The sequence below is a fragment of the Aquila chrysaetos genome, chromosome 2 (assembly GCF_900496995.4).
Source record: "Aquila chrysaetos chrysaetos chromosome 2, bAquChr1.4, whole genome shotgun sequence".
Taxonomy (NCBI): Eukaryota; Metazoa; Chordata; class Aves; order Accipitriformes; family Accipitridae; genus Aquila; species Aquila chrysaetos.
In genome coordinates, this window is record NC_044005.1 from 12,975,432 (window position 1) to 12,992,704 (window position 17,273).

The 17,273-nt window shown below is 42.1% G+C and overlaps 1 protein-coding gene across 10 annotated transcripts in view; it reads right to left on the reverse strand.

The window, feature by feature from the left end:
* Positions 1-16,826, reverse strand: part of TRAF3 (TNF receptor associated factor 3) — a 74,730-nt gene extending 57,904 nt beyond the window's left edge. For 5 of the 10 annotated variants that reach the window (XM_030040144.2, XM_030040123.2, XM_041129162.1 and 2 more), the window contains exons 1-3: positions 16,686-16,826; positions 16,262-16,400; positions 15,464-15,519 (exon numbers count right to left, since the gene is read on the reverse strand). The gene's annotated coding sequence lies outside the window, so the exon portion shown is untranslated. Of the gene's footprint in view, positions 1-14,552; positions 14,667-15,463; positions 15,520-16,261; positions 16,401-16,685 lie in introns of those variants that run through there. The other 5 variants (XM_030040229.2, XM_030040200.2, XM_030040210.2 and 2 more) reach the window with 4 other exon arrangements.
* Positions 16,827-17,273: the final 447 nt, after the last annotated feature.

Consider the following 17,273-nt stretch of genomic DNA (forward strand, 5'->3'; position numbering starts at 1 on the left):
GTTGGAAATTGAATAAATATTTTTAATTAATGTTGTGGCTCATAAATACATAAGTATTAGGATTTAGAGCTCTAAACCAGACTTTAAATTACAAAACTGATCATAAACTAAATCCTACTATGTAAAGTCTCAAAAGCGCAAATATCACATTTGTTTTAGTACTGAAGAAGTACAACTCTCTTACCATGACAGTGTAATACAACTTTCCTAACAGGACACAAAGCATTGTGTTTGTGGGGTTGGGGGGAAGTTTAGAAGCCCAAGTTCAGAGAGTTAAATTCATCATCTTTTACCAACTCCTGGTGTTAGGGCTCCATAATGCAATGTATGAACAACTGTTCCTGTGGTCCTTTTTTTTTTTAATTTTACTTATGGTGATGCAAATCCTTTAAGAAGCCTTCTGTCCTACTGAAACAGTCTTTCAACCCTACAGTACATTAAGACATTCTATCTCACTTTTCTTCGCACAGACAATTTACTTTACCTATATATCTGCCAGCAAAAGCCACATTTGTGATTATGCGAGTTTTATCTTAGTTGATGATAACAGAAGAATGAATGAAAGAGGCCTTCTGACTCCAATAACTATATGCTCCTTTTTAAACTGAAACCTAGTTAAGGGGGCTGTCTCCACTGCATGACAGAACAAACTTGTAATTACAGAAAGAGAAAAGAAAAAAGCATGCAAAACAACAAAAAGCATGTTTCCTTCTGTTATCTGGTGATGCACTTATTCATTTGAAGGCCTAAATTCTATCCCTGGAGCATACAGACCGCAACCAGCAATACAGCTGCATTGCCCAAGTAAAAAGCAACATCTCCACGTTGTAATGACCAAAGCAATCTCTGGGAACCATCCTGAGGACCCAAAGGTGTCCACCAGTTCACACAGAAAACAGACAGTAGTACAGCTTTTTAAGTTCCCCAGGACTTCTCCTTACCTGCAACTAGACTCTTCTTGTCAGTCTTGATAGCACTGTACTTACATGGACTGCATCATCTTTATCCACATACTGAATACCAGTCCTCACCCTCCATGAAGTGGCAGGCTGCACTCCCTGTATGCCTTATCAAAAAACCACAGCCAGAACAATACTGGTTTTGTGGTCTGCCTTAGGTTTTCCACCTAAGGCAATTGCTACACTTCAAATCACAAGAGTAAGCACAGCTCTTCCTAGGGCATTAGACATCTGGAAATCATGCTGGAGCAAGCTTAATCCGCTATTTTGCAAGATGGCCCTGCAGAGATCAGAATCCTTGGAGCTACTGTCATAAACTAAGGTCACACCATGAAAACAATTTCCTCAATTCAGATAGGAATATAACGCTATAGAGGCTTCAGTTGTTCTTGTCTAACAATATGGTTCAGGGAAAGACTTCAGTACAGTAATCCAAAACACAAAACGCACAACACAAATTTAAAAAAAAACAAACAAAAAAACAAACCCCCCCCCCCCCAACACAAAAAAAACCCAACACCCCTACACACACAAAAAAACCCCAAACTAGACTAGAGGCAAAAGATGGATTAAAAAAAAAATACATCCTTGCAGTGGCAACAAACAGCTACGTTCTAGCCTATAGTCCAGCCCCTGATCTAGTCCTCTGGTGAATGGAAAAAAGGAAAGGCAGACAGAACAACACTACACAGCTGAAAGACTCTTTTTTTTTCTGTAACGAAGACTTCTATCCTTCTACAGTGCTCTGCTTGTGGACATTAGAAGATAAAGCCCCCTGTGTAAGAACACTTAAGAGTTCTCTACTGAGGTATTGACTTCACAGACTTTATACCTCCAGTCCGACTATCTGCAAGTCTGAGTATGGACTGGAGATAACCCTGAAGCCTTCTGTGTTTAGACAACGACCAGAAACAATTACATTTGGGAAAACCACAGCAATGGTATTACTGATTTAAAATGTGTAACATTCCAAGATCTATTTCCCCTATGCATTTCTGCTCATTCAGTATTGATAGTAGGTCAGTTTTATCAGTTAACAATCCTGAAAAGTCATCAGCCTGATATCAATTCTCACCCTGCCTGCTTTTCCAAAGTTAGTTAATTGGGACTAACTAGTTCTGCCACAGTCACAGCCTCTCACAAAGAGGACTGACCACACACCCTCAGGGGTCAGTACTGGGACCAGTGCTGTTTAACATCTTTGTCAGCGACATGGACAGTGGGATCGAGTGCACCCTCGGCAAGTTTGCCAACGACACCAAGCTGTGTGGTGCGGCTGACGTGCTGGAGAGAAGGGATGCCATCCAGAAGGACCTTGACAGGCTTGAGAGGTGGGCCTGTGCAAAACTCATGAAGTTCAATAAGGCCAAGTGCACATGGTCCTGCACATGGGTCAGGGCAGTCCCAAGCACAAATACAGGCTGGGCAATGAGTGGATTGAGAGCAGCCCTGCAGAGAAGGACTTGGGAGCGTTGGTTGATGAGAAGCTCTACATGAGCCGGCAATGTGCACTTGCAGCCCAAAAAGGCAACCGTATCCTGGGCTGCATCAAAAGAAGCGTGGCCATCAGGTCGAGGGAGGCGATTCTCCCCCTCCACTCCACTCTCGTGAGACCCCACCTGGAGTGTTGCATGCAGCTCTGGGGCCCCCAACGTAAGGACATGGACCTGTTGGAGCGAGTCCAGAGGAGGGCCACAGAAATGATCAGAGGACTGGAGCACCTCTCCCATGAAGACGGGCTGAGAGAGTTGGGGTTGTTCAGCCTGGAGAAAAGAAGGCTCCGAGGAGACCTTACGGCAGCCTTCCAGTACCTGAAGGGGGCTTACAAGAAAGCTGGAGAGGGACTTTTTACAAAGGCGTGTAGTGATACCAGAAGGGTTAATGGCTTTAAAACTGAAAGAGGGTAGATTTAGATTAGATGTAAGGAAGAAGTTCTTCACTGTGAGGGTGGTGAGGCACTGGAACAGGTTGCCCAGAGAGGCTGTGGATGCCCCATCCCTGGAAGTGTTCAAGGCCAGGTTGGATGGGGCTTTGAGCAACCTGGTCTAGTGGAAGGTGTCCCTGCCCATGGCAGGGGGGTTGGAACTAGATGATCTTTAAGGTCCCTTCCAACCCAAATCATTCTATGATTCTGTAAGTCTTTGGGTGTCTGCAGAAAGAATGACCCGGTCACCACTTAGTCTCATCCTAGTTATTGAAAACAGATTAATATCCTACATTAGTTTAGAACAATGGAAGCTGAACTGTTCTGTACTAATTAACAGCCGTTATATGCTGGCCTCTTTACTCTTGCAGTTAACGTCTGGATATGGAGGGTGGTTTCACTGGAGGCCATAAGGAAACAGCATCTCAGAAGTCACTTATATGCAAACAATAAAGGTTTCTTAGAAAACATTTCTATTTACAGGAAAATGAGTAGAGACCAGAAGAACAAAGAGACAACAGCAGTTTAAGGACCATATCATATAGGCTCAGGGAGCACTTACAGGGAGTAAGGCCATATAGAAACATGTATTATCAAAACGCTCTCTAAATGCTCTCGTTTCTGTTTTACCTATTGTATGTCATACTTGGCAATAGGCTCTGATGCTTGAGTCCTGGTGACTAACTACAGCCATTAAGATATTGCTACATCTTTATTTGGCCTTCCCACCTCTTTGTTTGGAATTTACTACGCTTGTGGTAGTAACAAAACAAAACAAAACAAAACAAAACAAAACAAAACAAAACAAAACAAAACAAAACAAAACAAAACAAAACAAAACAAAACAAAACAAAACAAAACAAAACAAAACAAAACAAAACAAAACAAAACAAAACAAAACAAAACAAAACAAAACAAAACAAAACAAAACAAAACAGAAAAAACCCACAACACACATGGCTCCTTGGGTTCCTTGGTTTTTACAGTTCACTTCGCAACGTCATACAACATAAAACTCATGTTCACTGGTGGTTTAAACACTACCCCAGGTACAAAGTGAGTTCTAGCACACTACAGCTCTGGGTCTACTCTAAGAGTGGCAGAAATACATGATTTCATTTCAGTGTTGGTAACAGCATCAAGACTGACACATTGCATCTAGTCTTAACAGCAGGTTCAGGCATTTCATTTAAGATAATACAGGAGGCTGTAGGCCAAGTACTTTGAAGCTCAATGACATCTTGAATTGGATTCAGTATTTGAAATCAGCAGAAAAAGAGAAACTGAAGCTGCTTCCTTGGTTGCAAGAAAAAAGTAGGCCACATGAAAACTTAAGAGCAGTGAGCTACCCAATGTCACTGACCCCATCAAGGCCTGTTCATTCTGAACTGGAGTTCTGTTCTCCAGAATACTTACAGGGGTTCCCAGTTTGGTATCCATTTGCAAATGTACTAAATTTGTGCTCTATTATTCAGTCCTTAAAGTCACTGTTGGAAAATTTTAACTATCTCAGGAGCCAAAACAGATGCCTAGGCAATATTACCCAAGAGGACGACAGTTACCTGCATCTTCCTGCTCGCTCTTCCAATCCCTTGCATGCTACCTTTGCAGCCATGTCATTTAAACTAGATTGTTTCTCCTCAGTCCCCTAGACCCTTCATCAGGATACAGAAAGAATTGTGACAAAATACCATGGAGAAATTTCTAATGGCCCTTACCATCATTTCGTGATCTTGCAGATGTTTATAAACAAAACATTTATTCTAATATTTCTGGAAAATAAATTTCATTACTCAGTTTCACATCACTTTTATCACAGAAAACAAATAACAAGATCAAGTAAAAAAACCCTGTTGAATTGCATTTAACCTCAATCAATTATCCCAAACAGATGTGAAAGAGTTAACAGCTAATTGAGTTATGCATCATATCAGTTGGTTCGTCTAAAGTAGATAGAAGAAAGAAGAATTAATTACTTCATTTCTCTTGGCATCAACTTTTGTCACTTTTCCCTCCATATTGGCTACTGGACCAATGTCCTCTTACTGCTCAAGACCATAGGAAAAACATTTTCTCATTATCCTTTCATCTCCCATGTTAGTTTAATATTGTTCTATGGCTCACACACTCCAATCTTCTCCCTACACACTTATGCCATTCCTTCTTACTCATCTTTAATACTATCACCTCAATTCATACAATTTCTTCTCAAATTTCAGATCGTTGGCAATGTACCGATTTAGCCAAAACGGTCTGTTGCTACATGTCATTGCAAAAGAAAATAAAAATTACTAACTCAAGTTTGTTCCCTAAAAGAAGATAACTTTACTGAATTCCTTCCTCTTAAGACTCTAACATGCTTCCTATGGCTTCTTACCTACAAATCTTCTGAATTTTTGTTGTTGTCCTTATTTTGCTGTTCTTCTCTATTTTGCTGTTCTTCCTCCTTCACTTCGTAGAAATACTGAATTTTATCAGTTCAAGTTAATCTTTCACAAGCTGCCTCCTTCTTCCATCTTTTTAACAAGCTCCTTCCTCTCTCGTTCAACATTAAATCAAGACAAGCATCCGTATTTATTATCAAGAACTTTCTTGTACGTCAGCGAATTCTTGCACAGGAGCGCATGTCCCATGCACCCTTCTCAAAAGATACCTGTGCAAATAAAATCCTTCATTTATGCCAAATCTCATGTTTGATAGTTTGTTCATTCAGTATGTTTTTAAAACAGAAAATAAGCTTTACCACCCCACCCATTTTTGGTGGGTCTATCACAATACTGCTCTTATCACTCCCTAGACCTCCCCTCATTACCTCCTACACCTAAAAATAAACGTAGGCATCCTTAATATGCTACAACACATTGTCACTTCCTCCCTGACTGTCCTTACTATGCCCTCTCTGATCAACATTCCTGTGGGATACGCTGTTGATGTCATTTTGACTGTAGGAACAATAGTTATTCCTCCATCTGGAATCTAAGCACAGCAAAATACAATGACAAATCCTGTTAATTGCCAAGTCTTAGCCTGTAAACACAACCAGTTGAAAGTCGAGGTAGGAGGGAAGAAGCAAGGCTAGGTTTTGCTAAGTATTAAATAGTAATAGAGCCCAGAATACTATCACCCTTCTGTCTATACACTATCCTATGGCAATGTTAGAATCAAGACTTTCTATTCAAGGTGACCAAGCACAACTAACTTTGCCCAATTCATTTCTACCTTTGGTTTCGGCCTCGCTTAGCAAGCCAATCAAGTAACTGAAGAATAGCAAGTCCATATTCAATGTGAAATTGTATGGCTGGATGACATCATAACTGCTATCTTTTAATTGCCCCTTTAAGCGTCATTATTAGCAAGCTGTAAGTTATTATTAGCAAACTGATAAAACACTAATGGCCAAGTTCTCTCACACAACAGCTTGTCCATTTCTCCAGTTATCACATAACTGATAACTTTTCCTATTTGAGTTATTCCAAAATGGATGATTAAGACCAAGAAGAATCATCCCTCTGCCTATTACTTCAACCTGCTAGATTTTGAGGAAATAACAGCACCTGGCAATCACACATTTTAACCCTGGCCAAGCTTAGAAAGTCAACAAAGATTTTAGCAAACTTCTCAATTGCTTTTTTTGAAAACAGAAGATTACATGTGAAGTCCACTGGCTGCTGCACACCGCTTCAACAGCTGTTAAACTCAGGCCAAGTCTGTTAAGCTAGGCTTCCCACTGCTGGATCTGAAATTATTTAAACTTTCCAACTTCAAGAAGTGGATTCTTGCTAAGTTACTTCTTCTTCAAAAGAAAAAAAATAAAAATCTGTTTCTTAAGAAAGATTTTGTCTCTTACATTTCTTGCTCAGTGCTATTTAATGCTGCTAAACTTTTTTGCTACCTGGTCACAATTACATTGATTCTTTAAATCACACTAAAATTACTTCTACTTGTAACATGAAGAGAGCTGTGGCTTTGTGAACCCAACCTGACCAACTCTATCACTCTTGACCAATACCATTTCTAAATTTGGAGGGGGGGGTTCTACTTAGAGCCCTGTGGTGCAGGAGAATTCAAAGACCTCAGCAACCTTGTCTTGCTATCTGTGAAGGAATCCTAACAGCAAGGAGTATTTAACAAATACACTTGCTAATGCATGGGGTTTTTTATATAATATGTATCTCAACTCTAACTATTGCAGAACGAGTCAGGTGTCCAATCATGGGTGTTTAGTATAATTTTAGATGCCCTAAAATATCCAAGACGTGCGCAGGACTGGCAGATAAGGGTTTGGCCATATGGACTGCACACTTTTGGAGCATCAACTTCAGACCATCTGGGATCACCTACAGCATTTAAGATGGTACTCAGTGCCTCTGTGTGTAAGGCACCACCTTTGTTCCCTTAAGTTTTTCTAAAAATCACTAGTGAGTCAGGGCTCAGGCAAAGGAATACTATCATAATGTGTTTTAAGTTAAAACACTGCTCTTTAAAAAGAAATGGTAGTGGAAAAGGGTCATCAAGATGACAGGAACTCAAATACTAGATTCATGAGGGTGTTATTGCCATAACAGTCAGTCTAAATAATTTTTGGATTTTTAAATCAAGTATTTCTTGACAATATATTTCTTAATACTGCAGTATCCCCATCTACATGATGGCAGGGCATGAACATAACACAGAGTCAACACTTAAAACAGATGAGAGCGACAACAGAGGCAGCTGCTAAAATCTAAAACACCCATGCAAAAAGCCTATGATTTATTTCTTCCATACCTCCTTCCCATGGAGACAGCCTGTCTTTTTAGTATCTTATCTATTCATTTCAGACTGAAAAAACAAAACAAAACCAAAAAAACCCAAACAAACAAACAAACAACAAGTTTGCATGTATCCCTGCCTTTGGAAAGTATTTTAAAGAGAAGTCCTTTAAAAAAAAAAAAAAAAATACAGCCATGAAAACAGTTCTCGGCAGAGGTCTGCTTCCATTAGGTATATAAATATTTCAATCCCAGCAGCACCATCTAATGGAGAGCTTTCCAATTTTTCCCCTTCTTTAACATGACAAACATTTTATTTTGGAGGTGTTAACAACTGATACTTTAACACATGGCCTATTTAATACTCTATAAAAACTGATTAGCTACAAGAGAAGCCAAATCATTTCTCCATAGACAACAGACAGTCCCTTTTTTCCCCACAGACATTACATTCACATACAAATTTATTAAGTACAACAGGATGTTTGTTTAACCAGGAGATAAAATTTTAGTAAGATTTTAGTTAGAAACACTTTAAAAAAAAAAAAAAAACAAAAAAAACCCAAAACAATAACTGTAAAGCAGCAATGCCAGCTTAAAAATACAGTTACCTTAAGCATGTTTAAACTTTCCCTCTGAAAGCAAAACAGAGATGTCAGTACCTCTGAAGTGTAAGGAATATGGACAAACCTGGACCTTAACCATAGCAACAGAAGTCACTACCTACATCTGCTTAAGATGAAGTTAAGCATTCCAAGACATCTTCAGGTTGCACTTCTGCTACAAAACATACTATGGGAGATGGGTAGCAAATTATCGTAAGCATCAGTAAAGCATGTAGCATGATGACTGTTGTCAACTTCCACTATTTATCTCACTAACGTTTTCTCATGCAAACAAACATGACAGAACTTATGTACAAAATGGATCTATAAGAAGTAGTATTTTTTCCTCACTGCATTTTGTCCTCCTTGTGATTTATATAAATCACAACATTGCAAGTAAGGGTTCAACTACTTTGAACTTTTCCAATTAACTTGACAGATGGACACTCTTATTCTGGAATAACTGCCTTTTTATGCATAGCTCAAAGGACTTTCAACATCTGTCTACCCTATCTCATCTCAGAACAGTCAACTAATACATTGAGAGTTCATATTTAAAAAAAAAAAAAAGTACACCAGAAGTCTTAGTAAATAATTCTGAAAAAATACAGCATCATATTTTGGCTATATGTACAAACAGCTTACTTTATACAAACAGGAAAATTCCAAGCTTCTTCCTCATTTATTTTGAGAGAATGTCCTCAGCAAAAATACACAGAATGCAGTGCGTGGGTATTTATTTGCTTGTCCTAAATCTTTCTTTAAAAAAAAAAAAATTACCAAAACCAACCAAACAAACAAAAAAAACCCAAACAAACCCACCACACAACAATAAAGCAAACAAACAAACAAACAAAAAACCACAACTAAAAAAAACCCCAAACAAACCAAACAAAAAAAAAAAACCAAAACCCACACAACCAACCAACCGAGTAAATCCCCCAAAACTCCCTCAAAATCTTGCTGGCCAAAATACTGGAAGTTGCATGTCTAAATAATCCTTTTCAAAATGAAAGTGAAGTTTTCAGGAATTTGTAATAAAGAAAGAGGAATAAGGGAAATTTATTGTCCCAGGTATTGAAACATAGCTGGTGAAGTACAACACGCAAATAACAATAAACTTGTTTTATCTTCCTAGAGATTGCCAAGAGCATTCTTCTGCACGTGCTCCAAAAAAGTGTCAAAATACCTTGCTATAACACAGACACAAAAACCCCTGCCAAACAGTATGAGCAACACAACAGCAATATCTACTAGCTGAACTGCAACATAGGATCCATTGGTTTTGCATTACATATTGACACCATGGGTGAGTAGTAAGACATATTTGCTAATCTGAAATATAGCACACCGAGATTCTGTAGATAGAAACATGATTCAACTCCTGATGGAAAACAGACAGAAAAGATACTGCTGACTTCAAGTGATAATACATATTATTAACTTCAAATGAAGTTAGCTCAAATCCTTTCTTTTCCCCCCCCCCCAAAATGCTAAGTTTTAGAAGGCAATGAAAATATTACTGCATCAAAGGGTTCTAAAACTGCTACAGAACTGCTAGATTTTGCACATATGCAAATCAGCAGCCTTCACTTATTTAGGTATCCAACTTCCTTCTACTCAAACTGTCAGCCAAATGGTAGGATTTTGAGAACATGTCATTTTACAACCACAAGCACTTTACCTTTGGCACCTACTGAATGTAGAACTGGTATCCTGATCAGGTTCAACCACAACAATAAAAACATTTCCAGGCAAAAGCACAATACTCCTCTCTCAAGGATGTTGTGCTGAACAGAAAAGAGGACAGTAAAAAGGATGGAATGAGAGAGCAAGTGTAGATTTAAAGACATGTGTACTTCAGACAATAGTAGGGTACATTTTAGACCATCTTTAGTGACCTGGAAGAGAAGAGTCTGTTAATTCACGTGGAGTGGGAGGTGGGGTGGAGAGGGAATCAAAGAAGCAGGTAGCTACGGAGAGGTCAAAGAAAAGTGGATTTGCAGATAAAAATTATTAGCCAGGTGTGAAAGTAAGTACAAGCCTGGAAACAAGTACTTCAAGAGAAAAGTGATGTGAATTGAAGTAAAGTAAAGGGGAAAATGCAGTCACTTTGCTCAAGTGCAAGGATGAAACCACCTTGGAATAAAAGTTATCCCTTAACAACTTTAAAATTACAAGAGATCTGACTGAAAGCAGTTCAAATTAAGCCACTTCTAAGAATCAGAGGAACAAGCTCGAGAAATTAAGACCATTTATACTGTTTGGCCAAACAACTTAAGATGGAAGAGAAGCACATCATGGACAAAAGCATTCCATTAGTAGCTGAAGAGCATAAAATGCAGAAAGAAGAGTCACTTGGGATGGTTTAAAGGAGATTAAAACAAGAACAAGTTGAATGAAAATTGTAAGGCTATACTTCCAATGCAAAATCAAGACTTACATCTGCAAGTCATTAAGTTAGAAGTGACAACATGCAAGGCAACCTACTTTCAGAAGGTTCCTCTCTGTAGAAAGACAGAGAGAGGGTATAGTCAAACTGGTACAGTACACAAGATCGCCATTATAAAACCTCTAATAATTGTTCTCATTATCTCCCTCTCTCAAGTACATGGATGAGCTTACAAAACAAAATCCATTTACATTGCGAAAGTCTGGTTTATGAACTGTTAGAAAGTTATTTTAGGCACATTTATCGTGTAAGCTGTTTCCATAGAATAAGAAAATGTTACTTTTCTAGAACATCCAAAGCAGAAAGTTGGGAACAAGTACAAGCACCAGAACAGCTACCACTGACAAATTCTGTCATGCACACTCAGCTTCACATAGCACTGCACGTTTGCTGTACGCAACAAGGGAAGAGTGTGAAGCAAATACTGTTTCCTGTCCCACGATGCTGACGGTGCAGAATGGTACAATGCTGTAGAGGACACAGAACAGGATGCCTCTACATGGCACTTGCAATTCATTTCATTTATCAATAGATGACACTTATACCACCCTGCTGGGTCTCAGTACCTCTTCATTTTTTGTGTCCTCAGATTGCAGGAAAGCTCCACTATTCCCATTTTATTACAGACCAGGAAAATGGTCTGTATATGGAGCCAGAAGCCAGATGCACGTAAGCCACTAGCTGCATCAAAGTTATTCTTAGAACTTCCAGTCAGCTACCACCTAACCCAAGCAGCACCCAAGTATCAGTACTCTTCTTCCCCAGCACATCTATCTATGCTTAAGGAAACATCTGTCTTGACAAGGTTGATCACCTCAGCAAGCATCTCAACATCAAGTTCAAATGCACCAGAAAACAATAAATGAAACAGCAGTGGAAGAAGCATCAACAGACTATGTATCTTTCCTCATCCTGGTAATTCTCCTAACCACCTGACTGAGACACCATGCTTCCTCTTGCTCTGTTTCTCAGGCACGCTGAGTTTTGATTATTCCTGGCATAGCAGAAGAGTTACAAGAGAAGGAAGTGACACTACTCTTAACTGGCCTGTGGCTTGATGATGAGAATACTCCCCAGGGAAGTAGGAAACTTGGACTGGAATCCCCCTTCTGCCCTTGGGACTCAGGCATGATGTCACATCACTCCACACCGCAACATCAAAGCCCCTTGTCAGTTTGGCCCTAACTGAATGACTTACAGTACACACAACTGTACAACAACAACAACAAAAAAAAACCCAGCCTCCAGGTCTCCTAGATTTCACACTGGTATCTTCAATGGACCATCTTCTCTTTCTTGATAGATGTCAAAGCTTGCAGGAATGAAGTGGCAGCCAGGAAGGCAATTCTTATCTTACAGTAGCATCTGCAACATGCTTTTCAAGACAGATCAAATCAAAATAACTCTTTTTGCTAGACGCCCAAGAAAGCTGTAAAGACTCATGGCATTTCAAGCTTGTCTTGAGTGGGAATATCTTACTTTATTTACAAAAATATGTTTTTCCTATTAATGCAAAAACCACAAAGTTAGACAAAAGTTCAGTATTACTCTAAATGTTAAATTTTTCTAATTATGAGCTTCCATACAGTCATCATTAAAGCATGTAAAATAGAAGTTTTATGACTTCTTTCACTAATGTTTTTGACTGAAGCATTTGCTACATATACCATATGTGAAAGGATATTATGCACTTCAGAGCATTTAAACTATACTACAGAATTATTAGCAATTTTTATCATTGTAAATAATCTACAGAATGTTTCCACTATACATCAGAGAAATCTATTTCATAAGTGATCATTTTATGATACTATAGAAAATAATACTGGAACTATGAAACATTCCAACTTAAAGCATTCCTGCTATGCCCATTGCAATTCTAATGTCTGCAACTTGCAAAAATTCAGTCTTGACATCAAAGTACAAAACACCCCAATTTTCAGTACAAGGAGGGAGCCAGGGACAGAGGCTGTCACACATGTCCAACACCACAAACGTGTTGAGACTTCACTTCCCATGCTGCCCTTGACTAGATGAACTGCAGAACGTGGAATTCTACTAAAGTCACACTTTACACATGCAGAGTAAAGCAGCAGGGAAGAACAACAGCATGGAAATCAAAAGCTTAACATTTTTGGGGAGGTGGAGAGGATTAGTGACCTACAGTTGTTGTATATAATTTTAGAGACAGTCGCCCTGTTAACCTAGTTACAAAGCCAACAGTCAGTAGCAACTGAACTCACAGTAGCAACGATACTTTGCTATTAGTGCTCCAGTGGAAAAGGTCTCCAGGAAGAAAACACCCTCAAAGACACCCCCCCCCCCCCTCTCTATCAATTCCCAATACTGAATAATCTTTTGCCATATTTTCTCCATAAGTTCTAAGATCTTTCTACTGTATACATTCCTTACTGATTTTCTAGGGGCTTTTTTGTCTTTATTTCCTTTTCTCTTCTTTCCCATTAGAAGAAGAGGAGCGCCTCTTCCTACTTTGCAGACACCTCATGATCTTTCATTGTAAGTTGCCACCCCTTTCCTTCCAATTCTCTAGTCCTTTCTCTTTCTACCTTAAAATAAAGGCATAGAAAAAATGAAATGTGTTTGTGATTTGTCAAAACAAACACATACTGGCTTTAAACTATTCATTTATGAGGGTAGGGGCTTCCAGCAGGCAGAGCTGGGAGACCAGTTACACTCTCTTTGCCAGCCCTTCACTGCTGTTTCTATGTCACCACTTCACCACCACAGGTTAAAAAGTATAAGATAAAACCTAGCATGAGTACAGCACTACCTCTTGTGCTACAATCACACCTTTATCCTGTTGCACAAAAATACAGAACTCTCCCTCCCTTGGCTTCTTTTCCCCATACCACATCTTGAAATCTCCAATTTCACTCTCTCATACCACTTTTGGTGTTCCTGAGCCATACGCCAAAAATGCCAGGAGGTTTCAAATACAAGCAACACATTCAGAAAGTACCCACCCACAGGCATAAAAAAAAAAAAAATAAAAATTAAGCCTTGGCAATTCTTTAAAGGAACTGTGCACAAGAGCACAGACATCTGAAACCAATGTGTAATGAGCAGTCTTCAGACATTATAATATTTGGCACCTTCAATTAAGAAACACTATTATAATAAAAAAACCTAATGAAATCCAGTTATTGCATCATCTAACATATCAGAGATCAAAACGTGTTATTCTTGCAATATCTATTCATACAAAGCCAGTTTAAGATATTGGAGTAGATTTAAGTCATTCCTATTTTTAAACTGCCTTTCCATCTGCAGAACTCTGATCATCTACTTATCAACGTATTTATGTTCCAGTGGTTTAACAACAGAAGTTAAAAATTAAGATTTCTGGCTTTTCGCATTTTTAGCATTGCCATACCTACTAACAGAACAGCTGGACTTCAGTATTGAAAAAACATATTCCTCTTCTCTCACTTAAACTTTTCATTATGGTCAAGAACAAAGTAAAGTTCTAAAATACAATGAGATTTTGAAATTGTTTAGAAGACAAACTCTATTAGCATGGACTGGTAAGACTTCATAAAGAATTTTTTGTCACTGATGCTAACTACTATCATCTTACACAGTTTTCCAAGATACCAACAGTAAATATGCTTACACGATGATCAAATTCTCTCAATCCATACAAGAATGGCTTCTCAAAATTGGTATCATCAAACTTAATTGCAGAAGGACTTCAGGAAAGCCTGAAGACTGAGTCATTTAGCACCCTCTTTTGATTAGAATTAATTTGCTTTGCTACTGAATGCACTTTACCTTTCTATATTCTAGGTCCAGCTATTATTGGAAGCTTCTCATCAAGTCGTATTTCAGTAAAACACCTACCATTTTCACGTTGGAACAAAGCAACTTTTATAACCTCATAGTGCCGTCTGCTTGCAATGCCCAAAGTCATGAAACATCAATGTTTCCGTTATCAAGCTTTATGACAAGGGGTTTCCCAGTTCAGCCATTAAAAAACCTCCGATTCAGTCAAAATGTTCAGTATTTCTCACCTTAAAACAAAAACCCTCTCCCTAATCACAATTAATAACATTTACATCTACGTTAATCCATACATGGTGTGTATGGATTGCCATTTATAGACACTTTTAGCCAAATGGCTCATTTTAAAGAGCAACATACAGTATATGCTATGATCTCTTAGTTCTAACTCTAACACCCAGTGTAGCCTTTAAATCCAGGCTTCCCTGCAAGTCAGTAGCTGTTTTAAATACAGATTTTTACAAACTATTCCAAATTACACTATTTCATTTGCCTAAGCTAAATACCACTAATACACCTTCACATCATACTCTAAACTCCTTTTCAGTCTATGAATGCAAGTTCAGATTAGTGCTCAATAATGCTATGCGCATGCTACAAGACAAGCCTGCAAGGAAAAATACACAGTTCTACTGAAGAAATAAAAAATGCACGAATTACAATATACAAGGCTCGGTTAGGTCTCAACAAGCTAGAGAAGTCACCGACCCAAGGAGACTGCAAATTTCAAATTGTATCATTGGAACTTCCCACAATTTACTTCTACAGAAACAGAAAAAGATGAAAAACGTCCTAAAGCATGGTAAAGATCCACACAGAGGTGCACATACAGTGTTTCACGTCACAGACGAGCTCAGATCGGCAGAACATGAGATCATGCCTCTCAGCATTAATACCGTTTCTCTTGTTTTTCCGCAGAAAATTCATGTCTTAGTTGAAGATACAAATAAATCAAGATGTAAATGCCTTACCTTCCTATTTTACAAGCCACTGCAGTTCTCAAATTATGAGTCAGTCATAGGTTCATCTGCAGAGGAATGACTCAGTATAAACTTTTAAACACTCGTTATTTTTTCTAACCTACAACACGGTAGTTAATTTAACGTATTAAAACGCGGTGTCGCGAATCAGCGCATAAAATGAATGGCGTGAAAACAAAACACTTTTCTTTCCGCTCACGCCAGGCAGACGGGCTTCTAGCGCAGGGCCGTCGTCGGCAGACAGACTTTATACAAATATAACTCCTTCCGCACCGATTAGGGCCAGCTCCGTACCAACGGCACCGGATTTTCCCCGGCGGCGGCGGCCGCCCAAGTCCCCATCGCACGGGAGCCGAGCGGCCGCCGGCGCAGGCACCGCCACGGCGGCGCAGAGCCGAGCCGAGCCGGAGCCGCCGCAGAGGGCAGCCTCGGGAGGCGCAAAGTTGCGGGGGGGCCCCGCGCTCGGCTCCCAGCCGCGGCGGCTGCCGGCAGTGCCCCTTTAAAGGCCGTCGGCCCGCCCCCAGCACTGCATATGGAGGGAGCCAGGAGCGGAGCGAGGCTTCTGCATTCAAACGACACATCAAACGCCGCAAGCGCCGCCGCGCCGCCCGCCCGCCCGCTGCCGCACGGCTCCGCTCCGGCCTGCCGGCCGGCCTCCCCTCTCCTCTCCTTCCCTCCCCGACACGCACACACACACACACACACACCGCGGGGCGGAGGGGGGAGAAAGCAAGAGGAGAGGGGGGATGGAGGAGGGGAGGCAGAAATAAGTAAGTGAAAAGGGGGCACCTGCAAAGCCCTGGAGTGCGAGTGCGTCCGGGCAGGCAGAGTCCACGCCGCCCCCCGCCGGGGGCTGATCTATCCCCGGGCACCAGCCGCCGCCAAGGTCCCGGCAACAGGCTGCGGGTGAAGCGCGCTCGGCCCCTGCCTGGTAGCAGATGCCTCGTATCAGCGCCGCGCCGCCACCTTGCCCCCCGCCGGCTCCGCGGGAGCACCCCCACCCGCCCAGCTCTCGCCGCCCGCCCGGCCCCGTCCCTCCGCCCAGGGAGCCCGTGTGGGCAAGCGAGCCCGGCCGGTGCCGGAGCCCCGAGCGGGAGCCGCCGCCGCCGCCACGGCGGCGGTGAAGCGCCCCCCCCCCCCCCCCCCCCCCCCCCGCCTTCGCCGCCTCACCGCGCCGCTCCCCGGGGCGCGCCGAGCACCGCGGCCGCCCTACCTGCGAGCGTGTGAGGGGAGCGGGGCGGCGGGCGGCAGCTGGAGCCCGGCGAAGGCGACCGCCAGCCCGACGGAAAGTCCCTGCCGCTCTGCGCCGTCTCCCCCCGCCCCGCACTTCCTCTCCCGCCCGCTCAGGCTGGAAATCCCCGGCGAAGCCCGCTGCTCTCCCGGCTCCTCCTCACACACCGAGGGGCGGGCCCGGCCGAGCCGCTCAGCGCGCAGGCGGCAACCGGGGGCCGGGCCTGCCCTGCCCGCCTGCCCCGGCTGCACCTGATGCCGCCGTTACCCCCTCCCCCCCCCGCCGCCGCTGCCGCCGCCGCCGCGGGCACGACCCGGGGTGAAGGGGCCCCGCGCTCCCCGCCCGGCAGACGGAGCCCGTCCCGCCCGGCGCCTGCCGGCCCTCCGCAAGCGGCGAAGGGGGCGCGGGGTGGGCTGTGAGGAGACGGCGCGTCCCGCTCGGGGCGGGGGGTGGTGCCGGGGTAGCCGTGCCGAGGCTCGCCCCGCCGCTGCGGGGGCTCGGCCTGAGGGCGGGCGTTGCTGCGCCGGCCCGGCTGTTTGGGCACTGGGGGAAGGGCGGGAGCGCTGAGGA